Below are 10,332 nucleotides of genomic sequence, written 5' to 3'. Positions count from 1 at the left end.
GTCTCGGTCTCGTCTCGGTATATAAAAGTGCGTCTCGGTCGAATTATCGAGACGAGACCGAGACGAGACCGAGACTAGTCTCGGTCTCGGTACCATCCCTAGCCATTTCAGTAACCCGGGTTCGAATCAGCGTGACATTTATCTTTTCTTTATTTGAATGTATTGTTTACGTAATTGATATTGTAATTATGTTAGTATTATTATTATTATTATTATTATTATTATTATTATTATTATTATTATTATTATTATTATTACTATACGTATAATTGTATGAATTTCGATGGTAACTGTCGCCGAATATTAAAAAGTGAATGTGGGATAACTACGAAATAAGGTAAAGAGATGCGCGTAATTTTATCATAAAATTATATGGCGAAGGCATTTTATCTTTTCTCAAACGTTTATCGTCGAATATACACGTTTAAAGAAGCACGCTGTTGGTCAAATTGAAGAAGTTACTAGACAAGTGTTAGCCACCGGCAGAAAATAATACAAGGTAATTGCAAGTCGAGTACGTACTATTGTACAAGAGTATGCTCAAAGACCTTTAGAGAACTATCTTTGTGGCTTGGGTCACAATTTTAATTTGCAATCCACGTAAGCACTTTGAGACAAATGTCAATCGTATTTTGCATTTGGAAAGTTAAGCATAGTGATGGGTAAATTCCCGGGAAGATATTTTTCTGGAATATTCCCTGGGAATATCCCCGGGAAGATTCCCAAATGGGAATTTATTCGGGAATTTATGTACAATCAGAAAGAAAATTGCATCCCATTACTATATTATAATTTCAAAGTTGAATTAATTTTTATATCACAGCATATTATTACTGTTGTCCACAGAGGATTCTTTAAAATGTATATTCTGAACGGTACTATGTTACTTTATTCACACTTTATTATATTTCGAGAGTACGCATAAATGTATATTTATTTACAATATGTTCTCTCAATTAAATATGAGTGAAAAAATTATATACTAACAGTTTAAATTTATATGTTACTGGATTTGCTCAGCTTGACTTAATTACTGATATTATAAACACATTAAAATTATAAATGTTATAAACCAATTAGATTGGGTAAATGCTAGAAGATACATGTCTCACCAATTTATCAACATTTGCGCATACATATTTATGTTCACAAAATTTGCAAGATACTTACTTATCTTTATATTTTAGCACGTAACATTGCCATACTCGACCTTTCATTCTACCTATTTCTCGAAATTCTATACGTCATTTCACATGTAAAAGAAGTCCGAGTACGTCTTCAGAAATTCGAGTCAGAGAGAGGAGACAGAACGATGTCTATTACTAATGGTGGTTCAGGGTTTATTAATAGCACTTCATCTCTATTACTACATAATTCTAAATTACTTTACAAAATGGTTCCTTTTCATAATTTGTAAATTAGTACTTTGCTAATTTTGGTTGTTCTTTAACATTGGGGGCCTGCCTTTGCGCCTACTTTTTTGCGATATTCCATTCCGATGCGGTTGTTTTATGATTGCATACGTTAAATTACGTTACCAACATTAAATTCAGACAGCATTGCAGAGCGAGCGTTAGAGAATGAAGGCGGGTTAGAGCTCCCCATGGCACGTTGTTTTCTATCTTCCTTACCAACAATTCACTTTCTTTTCTCACAAAGATCACTTCCACTTACCTTTCTGTTTTGTATAAATCCCCTACTGCCCTAGAAAATGTTTTCGATACTTTCCTGACTACTTGAACATCACTATCAACTCATTTCTTCCGTAAATCATCCTACTTTTTGCTAGTTTTGGCTCCCCAATACTAAACAATTACCTTACTTTTTAGTGCAAATGGAAATGGAACTTTAATAATCAAATTATTAATTATATAAAGTACCGTCATATAATTTTAAACTTTTTAACCTCCAAATTCTTTAAAACCTACAAGTAAATCATAATATATTAAAATAAAGTAATTAGAAATATGGTTCTTATAATTTGTAAGATAAAGTAAAGAAATAGAAATAAATTCCTTTCCGGAATTTATAGGCCAGGGAAAAAAACCTGGGAATATTTCCATTTTTAAATTTCCTCCCACCGGGAATATTCCCACTGCCCATCACTAGTTAAGCAAAAATGAAAATAATCTTATGTCCAATGTAAGTTGGAAGAATTTGGAAACAGATAAAGGTAGCCAGAATTTTTCAATGAAAGTTCACATACTTTATATATCTGCGACTTCGGACTAAAAGGGTTAATGTCAACACGAAGTAGTTTGGAGTCCACTTTTAGGCGTTAAAATTTGAGGAATATCTCATTTTTTTGCTAAAAAGTGACATTGGCCCTCTTAGACACAAATTATACACACACACACACACACACCTGATATATATATCAGGTGTTGCAAAATAAGTATTACAACTCTTGGGAGGTGACTCCTTCCACTGAGACAAGAAAAGAAGTTCTCTTGAACTTTCGGCTATCGGACATAGTTTCAGTTCTACAACGTGCCGAAACGTGGGAAAATGACTTTCGGACGGAAAATACCCAACCTAAAGAAGGCGGGTAAAAATTTCACTGAAGAAGTCATACCTGCTGTATTGAATTTTGCATGGTTCACAATTCTACAATCCACGCGCAAGGGATTCCCCAAAGGAACGTAGGGAGTCCTGGATAATCTGCCAAATGAAGGATGGCCTAAATGGATATGAATTTATAGGGTTTCTACCAGGTAACAATAATTCCTTTGTATTGGGTCGATATCTGGAACAAATACAAAATGGCGGACACCTTCATGCCCGTTGTGTGAGGTTGCATAATCGCCAGGTACGAATGCTAGCCAACAGTGACGTTCTGAGTATTAATTGTAGCGAATTTGTACTCAAATGCTCTATAAAGATATCTGGAGTGTCGGTAGAGTACAACAGATGAAGCAGGATGATTCACATATGTGGAAACACTTAACGAAAAAAGCCCAGAAATGCACTCATAGTCAGTAAACGTTGCCAATTCACCAATAATATTTCATCAATCCGATGCAATATGATGTGCACGGTTGCACAGCAATAAGGATGCAACAACTGAGGCCAAGTTGAAATTGTACAAGTGGACTCACCAAGAAACTGGGTAAACTAAATGAGTGTCACTAGTGGGATCGCATGATGGATATTGAAATGTGGCCAAAATGTGTGTTGGTATCCACATGTAGCAAATGGACAAATGTCAATACAAGTGTTACGTGTGTCAAATTGGTTCATTTTCATCTTTCTCTTGGCATGTGCATTGCGTGCAAGATAGGAATTTCTGGAGGTATTTTCCTATATTTCGAGTACGTCATATGTCCCAGAAAATGTGGGACATGATACAAGTTTATTATTTTCACGCTCTATCAGAATTTGAACCATGGATTAAGAGATTTCTTTTCATATGTGTTGACTGTGGGACAATGTCCCAAACAAAGAGGGACATTGATACAATTGTGTTCTAGTTACGTTGTACCAAAAAGTGCACGAGATGTAATAGCAGAATGTACAATGTTAATTTCCTAGTTTTCGCACGTGGGACGGTGTCCCAGCAGTGGTGGGATATGTTCACATTTCCCCATTAGCTACATGTTAATATCAACACACACTTTGGCCACATTTCAATATCGATCATGCAATCCCACTAGTGACATTCATTTAGTTTACCCAGTTTCTCTGTGAGTCCCCTTGCACAATTTCAACTTGGCGTCAGTTGTTGCATCCTTATCGGTGTGCAACCGTGCACATCATATTGCATCGGAATGATGAAATATTGGTGAATTGGCAATGGCTTTCATGCTCTTGATGCTAATCCGTACAGTATCTTCGCTTTGAACTCACGTTTACTGACTATGAGTGCATTTCTGGACATTTTTCGTTAAGTGTTTCCACACATGTGAATCACCCTGCTTCATCTGTTGTGCTCTACCGACACTCCAGATGTCTTTATAGAGCATTTGAGTACAAATTTGCTACACTTAATACTCAGAACGTCACTGTTGGCTAGCATTCGTACCTTGCAATTATGCAACCTCACACAACGGGCATGAAGGATTCCGCCATTTTGTATTTGTTCCAGATATCGACCCAATACAAAGGAATTATTGCTACCTGGTAGAAACCCTATAAATTCATATCAATTTAGGCCAATCTTCATTTGGCAGATTATCCGGGGCTCCCTACGTTCCTTTGGGGAATCCCTTGCGCGTGCATTGTGCGATTGTGTACCATGCAAAATTCAATACAGCAGGTATGACTTCTTCAGTGAAATTTTTACCCGCCTTCTTTAGGTTGGATATTTTCCGTCCGAAAGTCATTCTCCCACTCTTTCGGCACGTTGTAGAACTGAAACTATGTCCGATAGCCGAAAGTTCAAGAGAACTTTTTTTCTTGTCTCAGTGGTAGGAGTCACCTCCCAAGAGTTGTAACACTTATTTTGCATCACCTGATATATATCTATATCTATCTATCTATCTATCTATCTATCTATCTATCTATCTATCTATCTATCTATCTATCTATATATATATATATATATATATATATATATATATATATATATATATATATATATATATATGTGTGTGTGTGTGTGTGTGTGTGTGTAACACTTGTAACATTTATTTTGCAACACCCGATATATATATATATATATATATATATATATAATTTAATAGGCAAAATATGAAGATTTTTCTTTGTAAGGATTCATGTTAAGTACGTACCTTTCAAATATAATAACTGTAATATAATATTTATCTCAAAAATACTTGTTAGTAATGTTTGCCTTTTGTTTTTCACTCTTTTTAACTTATTGTAAGGCTTTATGCAACATTGGTACTTCTAAAATATAATGATCACAATGTGAGGTTAATCAAAGTCAAGTTGTTCCAAAAATATACTCTAATGTAAAATAATTATATATGTATGATATCTGATTAGATGTAACAGAAAATATAAACAAATGCAATTACTATGTAATGTTTGCTTTTTTCGGCCGTTTTTAAAAACCGTATTATAAGGCTTCGTATTAGGTTAGCACCGTTAATATACACTAAGGATAATGTAATGTTCACCGAAGTCAGGTTGTTAATATTATATATATATATATATATATATATATACTCATCCTCACGGCATTGTCAAGGCTCTATATTTGTATTTTACATTTATTATTGCAACCGGGTGTTACTGACTTCCGTATACGGTAGCCCGATCATCACCCTTGTTCTTCGCGCGCACAGTCATTCGAAGAACTGAAAACGTACTCTGTACACAAACAGTTTATGGTTGTGAACTCGGAAAGCCTGGTACTTCTGCTTGTCAAGGTCAAAAAGTGGGAGAAAAAAGGATGTGTCGAATGTAAAGAGGGTGCAACAGTGACTGATGCTTGTAAGGGAACATATTCATTTGTAGTTCGTGCACATTCCGCCTGTAGCGCTACTGTGGCACGACGTATATTGTAACTGTATAACTCTTGTACACCGCTAGTAGGTCTATTCGCGTTAGTGACGACCGAAACTATGTTGTCAGCTCTGACTGCGATAAGGCACTGCCGTGCTGTTTTCCTTCTCTTTTTTCCCCCTTTTCCATTTGTGAGACGCCAAACATGTTGTTTTTGCTTGTTGCACGCGCTGAACGTGTTTCGGCGAGCGAAGTATTTAAGAAGTTGACTACATATTCTTGTTTGCGATATTTTTAAATTGGTTAACTGTTGAAAAATATACGAAAATAAAGCTGTACTTGTTAAGGTATATAAGTCGAGGACGTAGCTACTGACAGTGTTGATTACAGATTTTCTCGAGGAAGAATTTAATTACAGTAGAGGTGAAAACGAGACGTCCATTTAGACAGAGCCCCCCCCCCTTATCAGACTCAATCGGAAATGGTCTCAATCGTTTGTACACAAATGTGCAGGCGAAATTTTCGTTTGTACACAAATAGGGGCGCCGTCAGAACGAAAACAAAGTGAGGGCTGTCTAAATGGTAGCCCCCCAACAAAATGTCCTATTCAAGCACAAATTGTCGCAATCATTTGTACATCGTTTCTACAGAAATGTGAAGGCGAAATTTTCGTTTGTACACAATTAGGGGTGCCATCAGAACGAAAACAAAGTGGGAGCTGTCTAAATGGTAGCCCCCCACCAACAAGTCCTATTCAAGCACAAATTGTCGCAATCATTTGTACATCGTTTCTACAGAAATGTGAAGGCGAAATTTTCATTTGTACACAATTAGGGGCGCCGTCAGAACGAAACCAAAGTGGGGGCTGTCCAAATGGTAGCCCCCCCATCATGTCCACTTCAATCACAAATTGTCGCAATCGTTTTGTACATCGTTTGTACAGAAATGTGCAGGCGAAATGTATGTTCGCACGCAATTACGGGCGCCGCCAGAACGAAAAAAATTGGGGGCTGTCTAAGTGGTAGCCACCGACCATGTCCTATTCAATCACAAATTGTCGCAATCGTTTGTACTTCGTTTGTACAGAAATGTGCACGCGAAATTTTCGTTTGTACATAATTAAGGGCGCCGCCAGAACAGAAAAAAATGGGGGCTGTCTAAGTGGTAGCCCCCCACCATGTCCAATTCAATCACAAGTTGTCGCATTCGTTTGTGCATCGTTTGTACAGAAATGTGCAGGCGAAATGTTTGTTTGAACAAACTTAGGGGCGCCGCCAGAACGAAAACAAAGTGGGGAGCTGTCTGAGTGGTAGCTCTCCCCACGATGTCCATTTGAATCACAAAGTATCGCAATCGTTTGTACATTGTTTGTACAGAAATGCGCAGGCCAAATTTTCGTTTGTACACTATTAGGGGCGCCGCCAGAACGAAAACAATGTGAGGGCTCTTTCAATGGAAGCCCCCCCCCCATTTCCAATTCAATCACAAATTGTCACAATCGTTTCTATATCGTTTGTACAGAAATGTGCAGGCTAAATTATTGTTTGTACATAATTAAGGGCACCGCCAGAACGAAAACAAAGTGGGGGCTGTTTAAGTGATAGCCCCCCACCATGTCCAATTCAATCACAAATTGTCGCAATCGTTTCTACATCGTTTGTACAGAAATGTGCATGCAAAATTTTCGTTTGTACCTAATTAGGGGCGCCGCCAGGGCGAAAACAAAGTGGGGGGCTTTCTAAGTGATAGCCCAATCACCATGTTCAATTCAATCACAAATTGTCGCAATCGTTTGTACATCGTTTGTACAGAAATATGCAGGCAAAATTTTAGTTTGTACACAATTAGGGGCGACCTCAGAACGAAAACAAAGGGGGGGCTGTCTAAATGGTAGCCCTCCCACCATGTGCAATTGAATCACAAATTGTCGCAATCGTTTGAATATAGTTATAAAGAAATGTGCAGGCGAGATTTTCGTTTGTACACAATTAGGGGCGCCGCCAGAACGAAAACAAAGTGGGGGGCTGTCTAAATGTTAGCCCTCCCACCATGTTCAATTCAACCACAAACTGTCGCACTTGTTTGTACGCTTTTGTACATAAATGTGCAGCTGAAATTTTCGTTTGCACATAAATGTGGCCCCGCCAAAACGATAACAAACTATGGGCTCTCTAATGGATAGGCCTCCCACCATGTCGAATTCAACCACAAACTGTTGCACTTGTTTGTTACGGTTTTGTACAGAAATTTGCAGGCGAAATTTTCGTTTGTACACAATTGCGGGCGCGGCAAAACGATAACAAAGTATAGGCTACCTAATTGGTAGCACCCCCTACGTCCAATTCAAAAGAAAATCATCTCAATTGTTTGCACATCGTTTGAGCAGTAATGCGCAGGCGATTTTTTTTTTCTAAGCTATCAGATGAGTGGACAGAACGAAAAAAAAAGGGGAGTTGTCTAAGTGCTAGCCCCACCATGTTCGATTGAACCACAAATTGTCGCGATCGTTTATACATCGTTTGTGCAGAAATGTGCAGGTAAAATTTTCGTTTGTATTAAATAATATACGGATGTGAGTATTTTTAATATCTGCGATCAACATTAACCGGTTTGAATAACGGTTGATGAGTTTGAAAATGGTTCCTATTGCACTAGTTGAAAAAAAATTATTTTTCTCTGGCACACGGAAGAAAATGCCTGATTCTAATAGAACTTTTCACGTAGAATTCGAATCTGCAATCAGTTTTTCTCCATCACCCTCAGTTTTCCCGTGACAGAGGTGTTTTCGGAAAATTTCCCCTCAAATTTCTGTTCTTTTTCTTTTTTTTAAACAATTTTCATACTTGTAGCTTGGGTACCTTAGGTATATAAACGCACAAATTATATTGTATGTTAGCCTGATTTATACTTAGTAAGCCCTCTAAGTTTCATAAGAATAGCATTATTCTATCTAGAGAAATAAACATATTTATATAAAAAATATGCTATGTGTACTGTTCATTTTACAATATTCATTAGTGCAGATAAAATCACATATAACTTCCATGAAAATTACAATATAAGCACGGTTTATATCTTATTGGATTTGAAATAAAACATATTTTCAATGATGTATACACCGTGTCACCATTTTATATCTACTTAATAAATAATACAAAAGAAGTGAGTGGTATCTTCTTAATAAATGGACACTTACTTACCTCAACTAATATGTTTTAGTTGTCGACTTTCTTCTGTGTTTGGTTTCTGGAACATCTCCTTTAAGTGTCCAACAGTAATCAGCTAGCATTTTTGAACTACACTGTCACTGGTACCTCTTCTCCATGGAGGAAATGTCCTGATGAAAATGTTCCCCATACTCATCACTAACAGCACCAAGCTTTTCAGGAAAGAAATGCAGGTGGGAGTCTAGAAAGTGAACTTTAAGGGACATATTGCAACCCATTTCATTGAATGATATGCCGGAAATCACTCACAATTTCACGGTAATTTGGGGCTTTCTTGTTTCCTAAAAAATTCTCTGTTAAACATTTAAATGGACACCAAGCTGCTTTCTCAACCAGAGTTAAGAGATCCTCAAATTTTTGGTCACGAATCAAACATCTTATTTGGGGGTCTACAAAAATCCCTAGCGTCACTAACCCGAGGAATTGTTTCCTTGAGGTAACAAGATCCTGCATTACTTTTGTCCATTGTCCTAACAAAGTTTTTGAAGAGCCCCAACTTTATGTGAAGAGGAGGTAGAATTATCTAATCAGGGCTCACCAGTGAGGAATAAACAGCATTCTTCTGTCCAGGAGTTAATACATGCGTTGGCCATTCCTTCTTGATGTAATGTTCCGCTTTGTTCCTGCTGTCCCATTCGCAGAGGAAACAACATTTCGTATAAGCAAGCTGCAAACCCATTAACAAAGAAATGACGTAAATCACAGCAAACGGTCCACTTGTATTTCTCATAATGAATGTTTTCTAACACTATTTCGATGTTTTCATAGGTTTCCTTCATATTAGTTGCATAAGCCAAAGGCACTGAAGGAAATTTGTTGCTATTGTGCAAAAGGACAGCCTTAAAACTAGTTTTCAAAGAGTCAATAAGCAATCTCCACTCTGTACTTATATGTGCATGTCCAAGTCTATCCATCACAGCACAGACATTATTACAATACACTAAATCATTTTCTTGAGAATAGTAGATGGAGCAGATTCCAGCCTTAAGTTTAGAATCAAGAAGTTCTGTCTGTGTATTGGAGAGTTTTAAATCCCGTATGAGGTCATTTAGTTCACCCGGAGTTATCAGATGGGAATCCAATGTAGATGTGCTTCCTACATAAGTAGGATCATCATCTTCATTTGGAACTTCAATAGTTGCCTCAAGTACGTAATCCTCATTTACCGTAAGATGAGGAGGAGGTACCGGTACAGGTAATTCTGCACTGTGTGGAACTGGCCTAATTGCTGATGCAAATTAGGGTACTGTACTGTGTGGTTAGATTTACTGCTTATTTCTTTTATCTGTGTCATACAAAAGTAGCAGTCTGAAGAATGATCTTTTGTTTCCCTCCAGATCATCGGTACTGCGAAGTTCATGTTTCGTCCACCATTTGCCCACCCAGTCAGACGTTTCACGCAAGTACAACAAATGTAGTGAGGAACCCAGTTCTTATCCTGGTCTCCTACACAGTAACCAAAATATAACTGATAACACTTCCTCACAAGTGGAGTAAAACATCGACGTTGTGATTTAAATATCAGCTCCCCACATACATAACAGAAATTGTCCGGTTTATTTACACACTTCCTCGACATCTTGTATCCTGTAAGGTATCACACACATACATACATACACACACACACACACACACACACCCACACACACACAGGAATCTACACTCCATCAAATTCCCACAAAATCCCTCTAGACAT

The 10,332-nt window shown here is 37.5% G+C and overlaps 1 long non-coding RNA gene across 1 annotated transcript in view; it reads left to right on the top strand.

Annotated features, from left to right (window-relative positions):
- Positions 1-10,332, top strand: part of LOC145688946 (uncharacterized) — a 194,922-nt gene that overhangs the window by 41,240 nt on the left and 143,350 nt on the right. The window lies entirely within an intron of this gene.

This window comes from Thermobia domestica, chromosome 7, assembly GCF_964235325.1.
Source record: "Thermobia domestica chromosome 7, izTheDome1.hap1.1, whole genome shotgun sequence".
NCBI classification, from domain to species: Eukaryota; Metazoa; Arthropoda; class Insecta; order Zygentoma; family Lepismatidae; genus Thermobia; species Thermobia domestica.
This window is presented reverse-complemented; position numbering and strand designations above follow the sequence as displayed.